Consider the following 17,780-nt stretch of genomic DNA (forward strand, 5'->3'; position numbering starts at 1 on the left):
TTGTTATAAGAAAAATCGAATAAACTAAATTTTAGTCATACATTGAGGGCAAAATGTATTCAGCCACATGTCTTTAGTAAAAAAAAGTCAATAAGCGTATATTTTTTGGTTTGCGCAAAAGTTATAGCATCTACAAACTAGAGTACATTTTCTGGAATTTACACAGCTTTTAATTTATGACTGCCTATCTCATTTCTTGAGGTGCTAAAATGGCAGGGCACTACAAACCCCCCCCCCCCCCCAAATGATCCCATTTTGGAAAGTAGACACCCCAAGGAAATTGTTGATGGGCATGTTGAGCCCATTGAATATTTATTTTTTTTGTCCTAAGGGATTGAATAATGACAAAAAAAAATAAAAAATTTACAAAAAGTTGTCACTAAATGATATATTGCTCACACATGCCATGGTTATATGTGGAATTGCACCCCAAAATATATTCCGCTACTTCTCCCGAGTATGGGGATACCACATGTGTGGGACTTTTTGGGAGTCTAGTCGCGCACGGCACCCGAAAACCAATCACCACCTTCAGGATTTCTAAGGGTGCAAATTTTTGATTTCACTCCTCACTACCTATCACAGTTTCGAAGGCCATAAAATGCCAAAATAGCACAAAACCCCCCAAAATGACCCCATTTTGGAAAGTAGACACCCCAAGCTATTTACTGAAAGGCATGTTGAGTCCATGAAATATTTTATATTTTGCCACAAGTTGCGGGAATATTACAAACTTTTTTTTTTTTGCACAAAGTTGTCACTAAATGATATATTGCTCACACATGCTATGGGCATAAATCAAATTACACCCCAAAATAAATTCTGCTACTTCTCCCGAGTACGGGGATACCACATGTGGGGGACTTTTTGGGAGCCTAGCCACGTACGGGACCCCGAAAACCAAGCACTGCCTTCCGGATTTAAATATAAAATGCTACCAAAAAAACTGTTAGCGATCGCAGGGATCAGGCCTGACTCTGCGATCGCTGCAGTTATGTGTTTAGTGTTTTCTAAGTGACAGTGATCGATTGATACTGCACTTGGGTGGGCTGGGCAGAGGGGCAAAACGCAGGTGCTAGCAGGTATCTGGGCTGATCCCGCTAACAATGCATTTTTTTGGAACCCTAAACTGCTGGGGACGCTAGTATAGATCTGATCAGATCAGATCAGATATTGATCTGTTCAGATTCTATACCACTGCGGGAGGTTTATGCTTTGCGTGTGGGTGTAAGCGGTACTGGCACTAACCTAGCGCTGCCTGGGGCGACGCAGACCCTGACCCTAAAACCTAATTGATATCACCCGCCGGGTGATCAGGGGGTTAAACCTTTATTGGGTAATAAATGGTGGGTGCCCTGATGCTATAAAAAGCAAACTAACCAGAGTCACCCGTAACACTTATACGGTGATCAGTGGTGAAAGGGTTAACTAGGGGCAATCAGGGGGTTCAAATTTTTATTAGGTAGTATATGGGGGTCCCTGGCGCTATATAAAAACCTGACGGGGAACCTAAATAACTAACTGGCTAACCAGCGTCACCAGTGACACTTATACTGTGATCGCTGATGAAAGGGTTAACTAGGGGCAATCAGGGGGTTAAAACCATTATTGGGTAGTATATGGGGGTACGTAACGCTATAAAAACCTGGCGGTGAACCTAAAAAAATAACTAGCTACCTAACGACACTAGTGACACTAATGCAGCGATCAGAAAAACGATTGCTTAGTGACACTGGCAAAAGGGGGTGAAAGGGTTAACTAGGGGCAATCAGGGGGTTAAAACCATTATTGGGTAGTATATCGGGGTACCTAACGCTATAAAAACCTGGCGGTGAACCTAAAATAAAACTAGCTACCTAGCGACACTAGCGACACTAATGCAGCGGGGGGGATCGGGGGGGGGGGGGGGTTTGTGTACCTATGTGTCAGTGTAGTGTTTTGGTGCACTTACTTTTAGTCTTCTCCTCGTAGTCCGGTCAAAAAGACCGCACCGAGGAGAATGACATCACTTCCTCCTTCCTGTGTATACAATACACAGTGGGAGGAAGCTTCTCATTGGCCAGGAGCGATCCAGAGGGGGTGGCCAGAAACCAACGGCCATCCCCTCATCACGGATCGCTCCTGAAGCGAACCGGACCGCCGTATCCAGCAGGAGGGGGTCCGATCGGACCCCCCACCCGCTGAATGGCAGGCACGTACATGTACGTGCTTGTGCCTGCCTGTGCCATTGCGATGACGTACAATGGCAATACGGCGGTCCTTAAGTGGTTAATATAGGAGATTTAACATAACTGAAGAAGATTAGAAATATAACTGATTATACTGACTGGAACCTGGAGCCCTGACCCAGGAAGGAGCGGTGCAGAAAGCACGAGAAGTACTTCTCTTTCCTTTTTTTTCTTTCTCCTGCGATGGGATGCTCCGAAATGTTCTTAAATAGGAATTGATTTGTACCCTTTTTTTTCTGGCTGCCTCACTCCCTATCACTGTATCACATTGAAACCTATTGAAGTTAATTAAAGGGATATTACTCCACAAAAAGGTGCGTTTAAAGGGGCCTGCACTCCAGTCTATATATCCTATATATAGCAATATACTACATAACAGATAATACAAATTAATCTGTGACGCTGACTTTGAAAAAGGGGGAAGAAAGATCACTTGCTGATGAAAACCTGAATTGCCTCCGGTTATAAAATCATGATGACTGAATGACACGCAGTACTGTGAACTGAACAGCATTGAGTGATTTTTTTTCTCGTAAATAATACATCAACAGCGGGACACACTATTGCACTGCATATTTAGATCTAAAAGTGTAACAGGCCTGGATATAAAGGGTGGAGTATTGAGTAGTGGAAAACAGCAGGTGACATGCGCTGAGATAATAGCTGATTATTTATATTTATGATTATAAGCTGGTGGAGAGGACTTTAGAAACTGATCCCCAAAGATCTCTATATATCTCCCTGGGAAGATAACCAGAAAGGAATAGCTCCGCCCCTTCTGCCCCGCTCTTTTACCTTCAAAATAAAAGGGAACCCTGGGGAAGAGAAAAATAAAAGACAACATGAGGGGAAGAAACCCCAAAACGAATGACCCTAAAGCTTCGAGGGAGAGTTTAAACACAAGCACGATCCAGAAATATCTGAAAGAAACAAGTCAAAAAAGCCCCGGCTTAGAGAGAAATCAAAAAGGGGTGATAGAGAGGAAGAAAGATACTGGAAAACCAGAAGGGGTACGGGGAGATACCTCCGGGGAGGAGACGGACTCAGACCTGGAGAGCAGAAGAAGGGAGTCGAGGGATATCTCTCAAATACCAACAAAAGGCGAAATGCAAGATATGTTTATGAAACTAGAAAATACAATTAAAGCTGAGATCTTAACAGTAAGGACGGATATGGGGCATTTGTTGAGGAGAGTAGAGGAAGTAGAAGAGCAAACAGGAAGACAGGCCCAGGAAATATTGGATTTAAAAATGCAAGCAAAAAAGATGCAAGAGGCACACAGGGATATCTTATATAAGATGGAGGAACAGGAGAACCAAAATCGACGCCAAAACCTGAGGATCAGATCTTTACCAGAACAACAGGGAGAAGATCTAGGCGTAAAAATGGGAAAGATATTTAACCCCATATTGGGAAGAGAAGAAGGTGCAGAGTTAAAAATAGATTGTGTGCACAGAGTGAGGAAACCCCCCGGGTTAAAGCAAGAGGTACCCAGAGATGTGATTATAAAATTCCATCTCTTTGAAGATAAAGCCAAGATATGGAGTAAACTTAGAGGACTATCACCAGTTCAATATGAAGGGGTAACGTTACAGGTTTTTACAGATCTGTCTTCGGGAACTTTGGCGCAGAGAAGAAGATTGAAACCCCTATTGGAACAAATGAGACAAGCAAATATAAGATATAGCTGGGGGTTCCCGGCAGCCCTCTTGGTCCAGAAAGAGGGAAGAACCATTAGGCTAAAGTTCTTAGATGAACTGGAGGATTTTTGCAATAAAATAGGAATATCAACCCCCAAGATCCCTCTAGATCCATGCGAAATGTAATTACAATGGATGATGGGCGATGGGGGGAGAGTAGGAGGATCATCTCATGTTCTTTTTTTCTCTCTACTGATGGAGGGGGGGGGGGGGTGTAAGGCGGAGGGGGGTGGGGGAGGGGACGGACTGATGGAGGGATTAGGAGGGGTCTGGGCTACATCACTCTTTGCCTGTAGAGGGTGACTCCTTCTCCTCGGGGGGAAGGGGGTGGGGGTACAGAAGGGGGGCACCGCAGTCAGGGTCAAACCCCGGAAGATAGGGCTTGCAGAAGGAGTTGATCTCACAATGCAAAGCAAAGGCCAGGAATGGGCCGGAGGGATAGAGAGGGATGGGGGGGAGGGGAGGGGGGAATTAGGAGGAAAAAAAGGGGAAAAGATGCTCCTTGCAGTTGAGGGGAAGAGGAGAGGGAAAAAAGAAAAAGAAAAGGGGGTTCAAATGAGTCGTAAGATTAAAAGGTGCAGATTAAACATCTCCTCGGGTAGTCTCAGATGACAGAGATAAAGTTTGTATCATATAATTTAAAGGGTTTAAACTCCCCTGATAAGAGATATAAACTTTTAAAGGAATTACAGCAATATAAAGCAGAAGTGGTGTTTCTTCAAGAGACCCACTTAACTCAAGATACAAACGTTAAACTGTATTCCAATAACTTCCCGAATTGGTTTTATGGAGATTCGCCAATAAGGAGGGCCAAAGGAGTGGCGATTGGGTTTGAGAAATGTACAAAATTTAAGGTGATCGACAGGCTGACCGATCCTGAGGGCAGATATTTGTTCCTGAAAGGAAAACTCGGGGACAGGACCTTTACTCTAGCAAATATATACAGTCCAAATAAAAACCCAGTAAGATATTTGAAGCAAATCCTGAGGAGACTTGCGGATTTTAAAACTGGAGATGTAATATTGGCGGGCGACATTAATTTTTGTATGGATCCACTTCTTGATAGTACGTCTCGTGCAAAGGGGATGAGTGGGAAGAGCCTGAAAACAATTAAACTCCGATTGAGACAAAATCAACTGATAGATGTCTGGAGGATACAACATGAAAAAATAAAAGATTATACTTTTTTCTCCCCGGTGCACGGGACGCACTCTAGGTTGGACTACATGATGGTTGACCACAGACTGTTGGAGACTGTATTGGAAACAAAGATAGGAATAGTATCCTTGTCAGATCACTCCCCGGTGATAATGAAGATGAGGATACCTGGAATACACAGACATCCGTTTACCTGGCGGTTAAACAAGAACCTTTTACAGGATAATAAAATCGCAGAAACAATATAGAAAGAAATCGATTTTTTTTTCTCGACGATTGACACAGGTGAGGCGACAGGTGCCTCCCTACGGGAGGGACATAAAGCCTATGTTAGAGGTATCCTCATCTCCATAGGGGCGCGAAAAAAAAAGAAAGAACAGAGGAAAGGGAGAAATTGATGAGGGAGGTCCACAGATTGGAGCAGGAACACAAAAAACAAAAGGGCCGACAACAGGAACTCTTTCATCAATTGATCAATAAGAGAGAGGAGCTTAAAGACATGTACGATCGGGAAGCAAGAAGGGTATTAGAGGGGAGAGCTAGAGAGAGATATTATGGCGAAAATAAAGTAGGTAAATATTTAGCGAGACAGGTGAAAAGAAAGAGAGAGATAAACTTCATTGAAAAAATTCAAGATAAGAATGGGAAGATTGTTCACACAACTAGGGAAATTGCGGAAGTATTTAAACAATATTATGAAGCCCTGTACAATGTAGGTCAGAAAGGGGAACAAGGAAAAGGGAAAAAGGAAAAAATCTAAGAATTCTTGTACAAAGCTAAACTACCACGATTGCTAGACTGTGATAGGCAGAACATGGATAGACCCATTACAGAAGAGGAAATTCATAATGCATTAAAAGAAACGGCATTAGGAAAAAGCCCGGGCCCAGACGGGTACACGATCTCCTATTATATAAAATATAAGGAAAATTCCTCAATTTTGTAAATATATAAACGGATTAGGTACAAAATATGAAATGGGAGGAGAAGCCTTGCGAGCTTCAATAACGTTGATCCCGAAGGAGGGCAAAGACCATTTGCTCTGCTCTAATTATAGGCTGATAGCCTTATTGAATACAGACATAAAGCTATACGCCAACGTTTTGGCGACTAGACTAAAGGAAAAAATGACAGAACTGGTACACCCGGACCAAGTCGGATTCATACCCAAGAGAGAAGGTAGGGATAATGGGGTGAGGGCACTGCTCCTTATCCAGGCCTTAAAAAACAATGGGTCCCCAGGTCTATTCCTGTCGATGGACGCCGAGAAAGCCTTCGACAGGGTAGACTGGGGACTCATGTTAGAAACCTTAGAAGAGATGGGTATGGGCCCGAGGATGATCCATTGGATTAAAGTTCTATATAATAGTCCGCAGGCTGCGGTAAAGGTTAACGGAGAAACATCTACACAGCTTCAAATGGGAAATGGCACCAGACAGGGGTGTCCCCTATCACCCCTTCTGTTTGCGCTATCTCTCGAACCGTTACCGGCCTCGATCCGAAACAATCCGGATATAAAGGGGATTAGGGTGGGAGAGGAAGAGCACAAACTCACAGCCTACGCGGATGATGTGCTCTTTTTCATCACTAACCCTAGGATAACGTTTCCGAACTTGCTAAGGACATTGGACAAATTTGGTAAAATATCAAATTTGAAGATTAACCTTGGCAAGTCCGAAGCTTTAAATATTAATATCAGCAATCAGGAAGAGGAGAGACTTCGAGCAGAATTTCACTTCCCCTGGCGTAAGGAGATTAAATACCTGCGAGTTCTCTTCTCGAATACTACTAGGAAAATATATATGAAAAATTACATTCCATTATTAGATGAAATAAAGAGAGAAAGAAAAAAAAATCTCATCCAGCCCCCTCTCTTGGTTAGGACGGATAAACGTGGTTAAAATGATTTTGGTCCCGAAGATCATATATAAGTTCCAAATGTTGCCCATTTCACTCCCTGCGGCCCTCTTTGAAATATTAAGAAAATTAATTTCTAAGTTTATATGGCAATATAAAAATCAGAGAATTGCGTTTGCGGTATGGGGTTGGCGGTTCCGGACTTGAAAAGATATCATAATGCAGTAGTTCTCTCACTGGTGGTGGAGTGGGCGAAAGATATAAACGATAAGAGATGGGTTAGTTTAGAAAATGCAATAGGTCAAGCACATTTAGGGAGAATAATATGGAACCCTCCACAACATAGGACAATAGGTCCTAACTAGGGATGAGCTTCGTGTTCGAGTCGAACATACGTTCGACTCGAACATCGGCTGTTCGTCCGTTCGGCGAAGTCCGAACATTTTGGTCCGTTCGCGCCAAATTCGTGTGCCAATCCTGTGACCCCGCATGCTTGGCCAATTGCAGCACCAGCAGCGAGGAGAGCCATGATTGGCCACAGGCAGGATGCCTGTGGCCAATCATAGCTCAGGCTGTGTAGTGCACGCCCCACACTATATAAGGCCGCCAGCGCGGCGGCCTTGTGTAGTGTGTTGGCGTCTGAAGCAGTGGGTGTTCTGTGTACCTTCAACACAGTACACACCGATCGCTTTCGGCCGATTTTCGATCTTGCTGTTGTGTAGTGGTTGTTGTCTGCGTGCCCTGACCGCAGTATACACCGCTATATTCACCTCACCTATATAGCTAGTGATCTATCTTTTATAATAGAGCTTGCAGTCAGTAGTGTTAGGAGCTAGTGCGTGCTGTCTGCGTGCTCTGTACCCAGTACATACCGCTATATCCACCTACATAGCTCTTCTCTATTTGAGACCACTTGCCATCTGCAGGAGTTATTGGAAGTTGTGTGTGCCTCCAGCACAGCACAGTATACATCTGTATATACCCCTTTATTTCTGGTGTTCTATAATAAAGGCATCTGCAGGAGTTAGTGGGTGTTGTGTGCCTCTAGCACAATATACACTACCCAACTGCTTTTTTACCCAACTCCCTTCAGACCATTACCATGTCTGGAAGGCCAGCAAGGAGAGGCAGACAGGCGCGAGCCGATAAAAGAGGGCAAGCAGGCTCTGTGTCTAGAGACAACAGTGCTGGTCGTGGACGCGGTGCATTGTCATCAGCACGTGGCCATGGGACACGCTTGTCCTTCTTTTCGGCAGCTGGACATGTTGAACCGCAACATGCCAACGACTTGGTAGAGTGGATGACCAAGCCCTCTTCATCCTCCTCATCCTCTCTCACCCAGTCTCAGGGTACTAGCAAAGCAGCTGCCAACGCATCGCCTTCCCTCCTCTCAATGTCATCATCAGTGACTCCTTCCCTAGACCCACCACGTCCTCCTGAGGAGTCTCCTGAACTCTTTGAGCACAGTGTTGGGTACATGCTCCAGGAGGATGCCCAGTGTTTTGTGGGCTCTGATGATGACACTCAGCTAGAGGAAGGCAGTAGCGTGAGCGCAGAGAGAGGGGATGCTCAAGAAGGACAGCAATCTGTCAGTCATGTTCCACAAGCTGCAGCATACTGCCAGGTTTGCTACAGCGATGAAGAGGGAGGGGATGATGAGGGCACTGACTCCACGTGGGTGCCTGGAAGGAGAGAGGAGGAGGAGGAGGAGGAGGCACATGTCCAACGAGGCAGGATGCCCTCCGGGGGTCAGCTTAGGGGCAGCACACCGACTGAATCACACCGCAGAGCTCCGCCTGTGCAGGGCGCTGCCTCTGCGCGTTATTCTAAAAGTTCTTTGGTGTGGGCCTTTTTTGAGACGAGTGCATTAGATCGCACCGCTGCTATTTGCAACAGGAGCCAGGTCCCCAAACTCTTTTTAGGACAGTATCTTGCATATTAGCCGTTAAAATTAGCACTTTTAATTTCGATGTTCGAGTCCCATAGACTTCAATGGGGTTCTAAAGTTCGTTCGAATTTGGGGTCCGTTCGAAAGTTCTGGTGTGAACCGAACCGGGGGGTGTTCGGCTCATCCCTAGTCCTAACACACATGAAATAACACGATATGCATTCAAAATTTGGGATCGAATTCATACACAAAATAATTGGGGTTATAACTCACCTTTGATTTTTTTTAAAGAAAATGATTACTTTCCACCGGGAAAACAAGAAATAGGGGGGAATTGGATAATAAAAAATAATGCACAATTAAAAGATATATTAGTGAAGGGCAAACTAATCACTTTTCAAGCACTAAGGGAGGATACGGAATTTATGGGGGTTGATGCTTGGCGGTTCCTCCAGTTACGTCAGTTTGTTGCAAAACTGCCCCAACCAATACGAAGTGAAGAAGAACTAAGGCCCTTCGAACTGCTTTGTCAGAGAGTAAAATCAAAAAATAACATAGGCCGAATATATAAAATACTCTCAGAGGGGGACGAACTGGAGGACCCGGCATTTATCAAAAAATGGGAAAACGAGCTGGGGTCACAATGTAGCACTCAAATTAGAAAGAAAATATTTAAATTAGTTCACTGCTTGGTGGGGGATAATAAATTGATAGAGACAAATTATAAATGCATAGCAAGGTGGTACGCCACCCCTGACAAACTGAGCAAGTTTGGAGTCGAACAATCCTTGGATTGTTGGCGGGGATGTAAGAAAATTGGGAATATGGGTCACATCTGGTGGGACTGTCCCATCATTAAAGAATATTGGAGGAGGATTATTGACATAATAAAAGTTGTAACAAAAAAAGAAGTAAGAGAAGACCCATGGATTGTTTTATTCCATGGGACAGACGAGCCAATAAAACAATATAGATCCACGGTGATCCCCATACTACTTGATACCGCAAAAAGCTTAATTCCGAAAAAATGGCAAGAGAAGGAGAGCCCTAAAATACAGGATTGGATCTTCTGAGTAAACGAAATACAACACATGGAATGTTTTAAGGAAGGGGGAGAGGAATTAACAGTAAAAGAAGTCGGTGGGGGGAATTGGGAACCCTGGGAAAAATTTAAAAAATCATGGCGATACGTGGAGGAAATAACACAATAGCACCAAGGATAAGCAACTCCTAATAGAAAAAGATGATTTAATTATGAACCCCATGAGAAACTGGCAAGGAAGGGTAGGAGGGTGGGAAGGGAGGGGGTGGGGGTAGATAGAAGGGTATTTAAGGATCAGAGGGATTATGCATAAATTAAGAAAGTTTTAAGAAATGTTTGTAAATGGGAATAATGCGTTTCCTATTATTTTTGTATTTTGATGGAAAAAATAAATAAAGTAAAAAAAAAAAAAAAAAAAGGGAACCACCACTCCAAGATAATCCTCCAAGGAAAAGGCTCTTCCTCCTATCAGGGAGACCCAGGTGCTGGCTGATACATATTCAATAACAAGGTAAGCTGGACAAGACTCTGGATAGCCGCACACCAGGAAAAGACTTAAAATCCTGTATTTTATTGAAAATCTTAGATCACATCACATCAAATGGTCCACAGCAAAGGAAAAGGGTGCAAAAATACTGACGCGTTTCGCCCTGGAATCAGTGCTTACTCGGTAAGCACTGATTCCAGGGCGAAACGCGTCAGTATTTTTGCACCCTTTTCCTTTGCTGTGGACCATTTGATGTGATGTGATCTACGATTTTCAATAAAATACAGGATTTTAAGTCTTTTTCCGGTGTGCAGCTATTCAGAGTCTTGTCATGCTTGCCAGGAACTGACTGTTGTTTATATTCGTGGCTGTGACCTTATTTACTCAGAATGCCAGGTGACCTATCCATGATCACCCTGTACTGAACTGCATGCTGGATAGGCTATATAAGGGCCCGCACGGCCATTTTCTTTCTCTTCTGGACACATGGCCTGCCTGTGAGGACCTGTAAGGAGGTCTCCAGAGAACTGCAGCCTGTGGAGCAGCAACCTAAAGCCAGAGGAGGACTTCACACCACAGCGTGCTAGGGCAGCAGTGTAGTCGGATCGGGAAGGATCCAGAGGCACCCTGATGGAGGAAACTGAGAGCTCCTGGTGACCTTGTGAAGCGGATTTGTGTGGTAGAGCCAGCCAGCTAGAAATAGACTGAGACCAGAGGAGTGGAGCTGTTGCATTCTTCAAACCCAGTTTGGTGAGAGGGCTGTTGCCCACAGTTTCTTACGCACTTGCATACACCTAGACTTTAACACAGTGTTGCTGGGGCCTATAGTCCCACGGAGGAGAATTTAATAGACAGACTGAGTTTAAGCAGGCCTCAAGCCTATCCTTCACTTCACTATTAGCACGGTGTTATTCCAAAGCAATTACAGGTGTATCACACTACAGGAACAGTTCTGATATGCATCTCATGTTGACCCTTGTTGTTCCACTGTCGGATTACTGTTGGATTACAATTGTTACAACAACTATAGCTAGCAGAAGAAAGAAGATCAAAGACTGCATCTCATTAAAGTAGTGGGAGCTCCCTAGGGATTGTGTTGTAATTCACTATTAACCTTGCATTTCTGTAGCAACCAGGGTGTGCTGGAAGTGGGAAGGTGCCCAGAGTAAGGCATAGTCCTTCTGAGCACTAGTCCCAATTGGAGCCACATTCTAAGGGGTCATTTAAGACAACGGTACAGGTACAATCTGTTGTGTATACCTACTGTATTGTTACATTATGTTTATGTGACAGTGCAAATGTTGTAATTACCATTTTACATTACTCAATACAAGTTCCAGTAAAAATAATTTTATGGTTAAGTACTTTGGTGTGGAGTGTTGTGCCTTTTTCCGCAGCAGGTGGAGCCATCGGATACCCAGGTAATAACAAAGGTATACTGTTATTATATTGCATATTGTGGGGTTGTTCTTCACCATTAGCGTCACACCAACTTTGCAACACAGCTGTGTCAAGGGGACTGAGCCAAGTCAGTGGGGGTTCACTAGCAGAGTACAGGCCCATACAAATTCAGCAGCTCCTTCGGGGGTCAGTGCTATACAATTTATACAATTTTACTCATTCACAGTTAGAACTTTGTTGGTTTGAGAAGGAATTTCCGTCTTCTTTCTTTGAATATTTGCATCACTGCAGTAGAAAATGGAAGTCAGTTTGATTCCATAAACCATTATAAAATCAAATGAATGTTCCTAAAACAAACATTTTTTAACTAAATTGTTCTGGTGCATGGCCAACTTTTATTGTACATCATTGCTATTTGCTCTCCCCTATTAGGAGTTTTTGGTTCACAATAGTTTACTGTTATTAGAAGTGCAAATCTATAATTATTACTACATTAATGAGCCCAGCCAATCTGATTCCTGTAAAAAAATGTGTTTTTGAATACTAGTTGTAATTAGACTGCTTTTCAGTCCCATGAGTATTACATGGCTTATAGCAAATCTGCTTAACTGAGTTACTGGGAAGAGTAGTTTACTTTAGTTGACATTCACAGCCTCTGTGACATTTTCTCTGACATCCTCACTCAGCCAGTTGTATAAAGACAGACACAAGCAATTTCTGTCCAGATAAAAATAACATGTGCATATAACCTGCACAAATCCGCACAGGTAAATGTTCATAATTCTGTATACAGAACGCACCCATTAATGCTCATTTGGCATAGTCTATTGTGTTTTGGTAGGTATATTTAGAGCACGCTACGTTCCATATAAAGGTCTAGTTATATAAAACTGCATTGAAAAAGCTCCTGGTGGACCTTTCAATAATGTTACCATTGCATAAATAAATCCCTGATTTAAAAAAAAGAAAACATTTTTGTAGTGCTGGCTCCTGACGAGCAGTTGGGTTTCAGGACTATTCTCAAAATTTCTGGTTTCAGTACCAGTCCAGCTGGGTTGCACTGGGTTCTCCTTGACCGCAGGTGTCTCTGTCACCGCCGGCAGGAGTAGAAACGCATTTTAGCTGGGTGTATTGAATGCCACTGTTCACTCGGAACCAACCCAGTGGGAGTGTTCTCCTGCTGTGCATTCTGGGGGTGGCATTTAAGGTACAGACACCATGTGGTTGGAGGTTTCATCTTTGATTTTCTGTCTGTTCGGTTCTGGTGGTCCTCCTGACCCAGCCCTATGGCCCTCCTGGCCTGGGGTGTGGAACCATGCATTCCGAGTCTCGGGGCCGGCTGGCCCGAGGCAACGCAACTGCAGGGACAGGCCTGAGTGGATTTCAGGGCCTATTGATCCAAGGGTGGTGCCATCTCATCTGAAGGGAGAGGCCCAGCAACTGAAGAACCCCAGGGATGACTCTTCAGGAGATGGCCTTGCACAAGGCTGGCTTCTCTGAAGGAGCCTGGAGGCTTAGTTGAAGGACACAACCTGGATCCACACTCATATGGTATCTCTGGATTGGCTGAGAAAACCTGGTACCATATGATAGCTCTTTAAATTTATCTACGTCCCTCAGTAACACTCAAGTGTACATCACAAATCTGTGTCAGAGACTTTGTCAAACACCTTACCGGCTGCTAGGCCTAGTGAGAGCGGGTCTATCCAGGGGTTGTAAAATCCAGTTGTGAAATGGCCTTTATTCTCTAGATTTTCTATAAGGACTTCCTTAATTGTTTGCAGTCTAAAGTACCTGAACTTACTCCTAACCCTCTACCCTTTACTGAAAGACTCTGTTTCTGTTCCAAATAAATAACACAAAAGAAGATTCAGTGTCAGCTTCCACATTCTTTGGGCCATCTATCACGGGAATCCCTAGATGGAGTAACAACCAAGGAGGTAACGGTAAGCCCAATAAAACCAGCAGCTCCTTCGGGGGTCAGTGCTACATTTTATGTTAAAAAGGAGTCTTTTAGTAACTTTGCCTAGGATGAAATTAATTAATTAATGCGATCTCTGTGAAGGGTGCTGATCTTCCAGAATGTCCTATGAACTCTTAAAGCGGGAGTCCGCTGGGACTCCACGTTTTTTTTTTTTTTTTTTAAAGTCAGCAGCTACAAATACTGCAGCTGCTGACTTTTAAAATAGTGACACTTACCTGTCCAGCGCGCCCGCGATGTCGGCACCCGAAGCCGATCTCTAGATCGACACTCGGGTGCTGCCGCCGCCATCTTGGGTATGGGAATCAGGAAATGGAGCCTTTCGGCTTCATTTCCCGGTTCCCTACTGCGCATGCGCGAGGCGCGCGGCGCAATCAAGGCGGTACCCGCTGCCTCTGGGATCTGTGTGTTTCCCAGCAGGCAGCGGGGCACTTGCGGAAAGGGGCGTAATCTACGCCCCTTTCCGCAGACAGCTATCCCGGAAGTGGGTGCAGTTACCTGGATTATCCAGGTAACTGCACCCCCCTCCACCCTGAAAGATGCCAATCGTGGCGCCGGAGGGGGGGGGATTCTGATGAGCGGAGGTCCATTTTAGGGTGGACCTCCGCTTTAAATTGGGACACTCATCTGCAAATGTCTGCTTTCAGCTCTAAAGGTGGAGCTTTGGTTCACTCTCTACTAAACTGCAACTTTTGGTCAGTGAGGCCAAAAAAATTGTGGGATTTTGTCTTTCTATGAATTGGCAAAGTGCAGAGTAGTTTTAAGTACAAGTATTAAAAAAAAGAATTCCTGTATATTTGTGTCTAAAGGCTGGTGCCTACTACATGTTGTGGATATTTGTGCTAAACCAGACCTAAGAAAACTTCAGTCCGGGAGCCACATCCCGATGCCTCCACTGTCAGCATGCTTCTCTGAGCCTGTCAGGTTGGATTTTGTGGAGAACAGCTAGAACAGGAAGGAGAAAGCTGGAGGATCAACACAATTCTTAGTGGTGGAACATACAGCCTTCCTTCCTCCCTCTGTGACAGTGGCGATTATGTACACAGTCTGTCAGCGCTCACCCAGCTACTCCATGCTTGTGGACAAAGAAAGTTCTGCAGTCAGTAACATTGCCCGGCGTTACATGTTCATATGTGTAAAATCCAGTTAATTGGTATTTTGCTCTTTTTCTTACTGTTCCTAAAGGCTGACAACCTCCACATAAGGGCATTGCATAGTACTGCTTTTGTTATACACAGTGGATATAATTCTCTGTTTTTGTTCTTTGTATGTAAACACAATTTGGCTCTGCTTCTCGCCTTCTGTATGCTGGGTGTAATTTTCCATATTTGTTCATTTTTTGTATGTATTCATGCTGCAGAGTACCACTTCTTTTGCTGTGTATGTTGGGTGTAACTCTCAGTATGTTATTATATCTGTATGAACGTTGCATAGTACTTCAATTCTGGAAGTAATTCTTGGCATCTGCTCTCTATTTGTAGTCTTCAATAAAAGATGTTATGCTCTAGTAAGGCTGGTTGAAACTTCTGTGATATGTGAAAAGAGGGAGGCTGTTTAATTACAATGACACCACTAAAGTCTTACCATAACTATGACTACCAAACCTTGTTAGGTCTCAAACTGGACTCATTATCAGCTTGGACTGTGACACACCTGTAGTGCAACCCAACTGCTATTGAAGAAATAATAGTGAGATCTAGTTTTGACTGGCAGAAAGTGCTCAGACCAGGCTTGTAATAGCATAAAATCTAGCTTGACATCAAACCAGTTGGATTTACCTGTGTCTTGCAGCATGCAGGCTAGTTTTACACTCAGGGTGGTCCCTTTGTAAGTTGGGCAGACCTATTAATGCTAACAAAGCTTATATAGAACATACAGATCCTGGTCCTCTCTGGAGACCCCTATTCCCTTTTTTCTCCCATCTTCTCTCCGTCCCCCTTCCTTACCCCACCTTACGTTGTTACTTTTGTCGGCAACCCCCTTCTCCCCCTCCCTCCAACCCGTTTAACTATTTACTGGTATCTCAGCTGAGATAACAAATAGCTTTAATTCTCCTCTACCCCCTCCCTTTTTCTTATGACTACTTTTACAATCTAGTTTTCATTCAATTATGAGGGGCTTACCCGCTTTACCATATGTGTTACATAGCACTACTTGACCAGAACTAGTTACTGCCTTTCGGTCTTTAAAGAAGTTGTAAACCTCCCTTTGTAAGTTGTACCTATAGGTTAGCCATTGCAGTCTTGCATTGCAGCCTTGCATTGCACCCTTTCATTGCAGCCTTCCATTGCAGCCTTCCATTGCAGCCTTCCATTGCAGCCTTCCAGGCTTGTCTCCTTGCCATTTTAAAAATGGTGCCACTGAGATACAGAGCGGATGTCCTGTGTATATCAGCGACACTCGTCTTCGGCCGTTCTCGGAGGCTTTCGGGTATTTTCGGCTGCACTCAGCCATTCTCGGCTATTTTCAGCCCTTTTCGCCTATTTTCGGCCGCACTTGGCCGTTCTCGTTGGCTTTTGGCTTTCCGAAAGCCGCCGAGAATGGCCGAATGTGGCCAAAAATAGCCGAGAACGGCCGAAAATAGCCGAGAACGGCCGAAAATACCTTAAAGCCACCGAGAACGTCAGAAAAGGTTAGGAAGGGCGGGGGATTGGCGTATAACACGCACCCCCGATTTCCCCCTGATTTTAGGGGGAAAAAAGTGCGTGTTATATGCCAATAAATACAGTAATATCATTAAAAAAACTTAGTATTTGATCATTTTACCCATAATTTGATCAACTATTATATTTGACGATGAGGTGTCAAATCTAACTCCACCTTACACATTGCTATTATTTGTTTTTCATTATTTTCTGAATAATTTATTCCTCTTTTTCCTTTCTCCTTCACCAATTTTTCATATTTTTTCCTTTCCTATTCCAGAGTTGTTTATTACATCCCTATCAGATTTAACCTCTTTAATGCTCCAGGTGCCCTCCACCCCATGCTATAAATCTATTCATTTTAAGTGAGTATTCAATTTCCATCCCATTTTTTCCATATTTTTGATTCATCATCTTGGCACCTCACTGTGATTCTGGTGCCAAATTCCTTTGAACTGTAAACTTTATAAATATTATACATACCTTATATAATTTTTCCCCCCTTCTTCTTGACCATCTTACAGACTGGTCAACATGTGTCTTCTGTGGCCGCACAGGGCTCCTTTCCTTTTGGGTCGGTTGGTCCCCCTTGGCAGTGGTCTCCCCGGGAAGTTTGGCACGGTAGGTTCTCCTTACTTAGGGACAGGCATTGGCAAATGATGTATACCTTTTACATTTATGATACATATATGTTTTTGATATTTTGTACTTACTTTATTCTTTTTTCTTTTTTGTATTTTTGTACAGTCTTACGCATTTCCTGACTGATTCGTATATACCCTGATGAAGCTATTAGGTGAAACATATGGGGCTAATATATCAATATGAAACTTCTGTTTAAGCTGAACATTTCTCATTAAAATTATACATTTTTTAAATATATGGTTTCCATTATTATCTGTAAAATAAAAATAACATACGTTGCACTAGATAGGTCCTATACCTAATAATCTGTGCCTTGATCTATAATTATAGATGCACAGGTGCGTAATAAAGTGCAAAAATAATAAACACACAGCTGGTTTAAAGTTCGGGTGCAATCTGTGGCAAGCAAATAATGCGCACACAAATGTAAACACACAACTGGAAAAAAAGTAAAATAAAATAAATAAAATAAATTTGATTAAAATATATAAACCTAACCATTACGTGGTGCCACCATATACATATAACACAAATTAAAATAAAAACAGAAAGTGCTTAATGCATACCAATGTGACAACAAAATTGCAAAAAGTAAATAAATAAAAAAATATATACCACCATCAGTACTTTGTTTCTCATCACAGCCTAACAAAGGCTGCTACAAGAGACTGTTTCATGTTTATCATATAGGGACAATCATATGGTGTATACACTTGCACTTCTTTATATATATATGTATATATATATA

The 17,780-nt window shown here is 43.3% G+C and overlaps 1 long non-coding RNA gene across 1 annotated transcript in view; it reads left to right on the plus strand.

Moving 5' to 3' along the window:
• LOC143942197 (uncharacterized) overlaps positions 1-17,265 on the plus strand; it is a 29,833-nt gene extending 12,568 nt beyond the window's left edge. The window contains exons 2-3 of the long non-coding RNA XR_013264730.1: positions 16,912-17,008; positions 17,135-17,265. This is a non-coding gene — a long non-coding RNA (uncharacterized LOC143942197). The remainder of the gene's footprint in view (positions 1-16,911; positions 17,009-17,134) is intronic.
• The last annotated feature ends 515 nt before the right edge of the window (positions 17,266-17,780 follow it).

This window comes from Lithobates pipiens, unplaced genomic scaffold (assembly GCF_037356315.1).
Source record: "Lithobates pipiens isolate NorthernLeopardFrog02 unplaced genomic scaffold, aLitPip1_a1.2 Scaffold_10, whole genome shotgun sequence".
Lineage (NCBI taxonomy): Eukaryota > Metazoa > Chordata > Amphibia > Anura > Ranidae > Lithobates > Lithobates pipiens.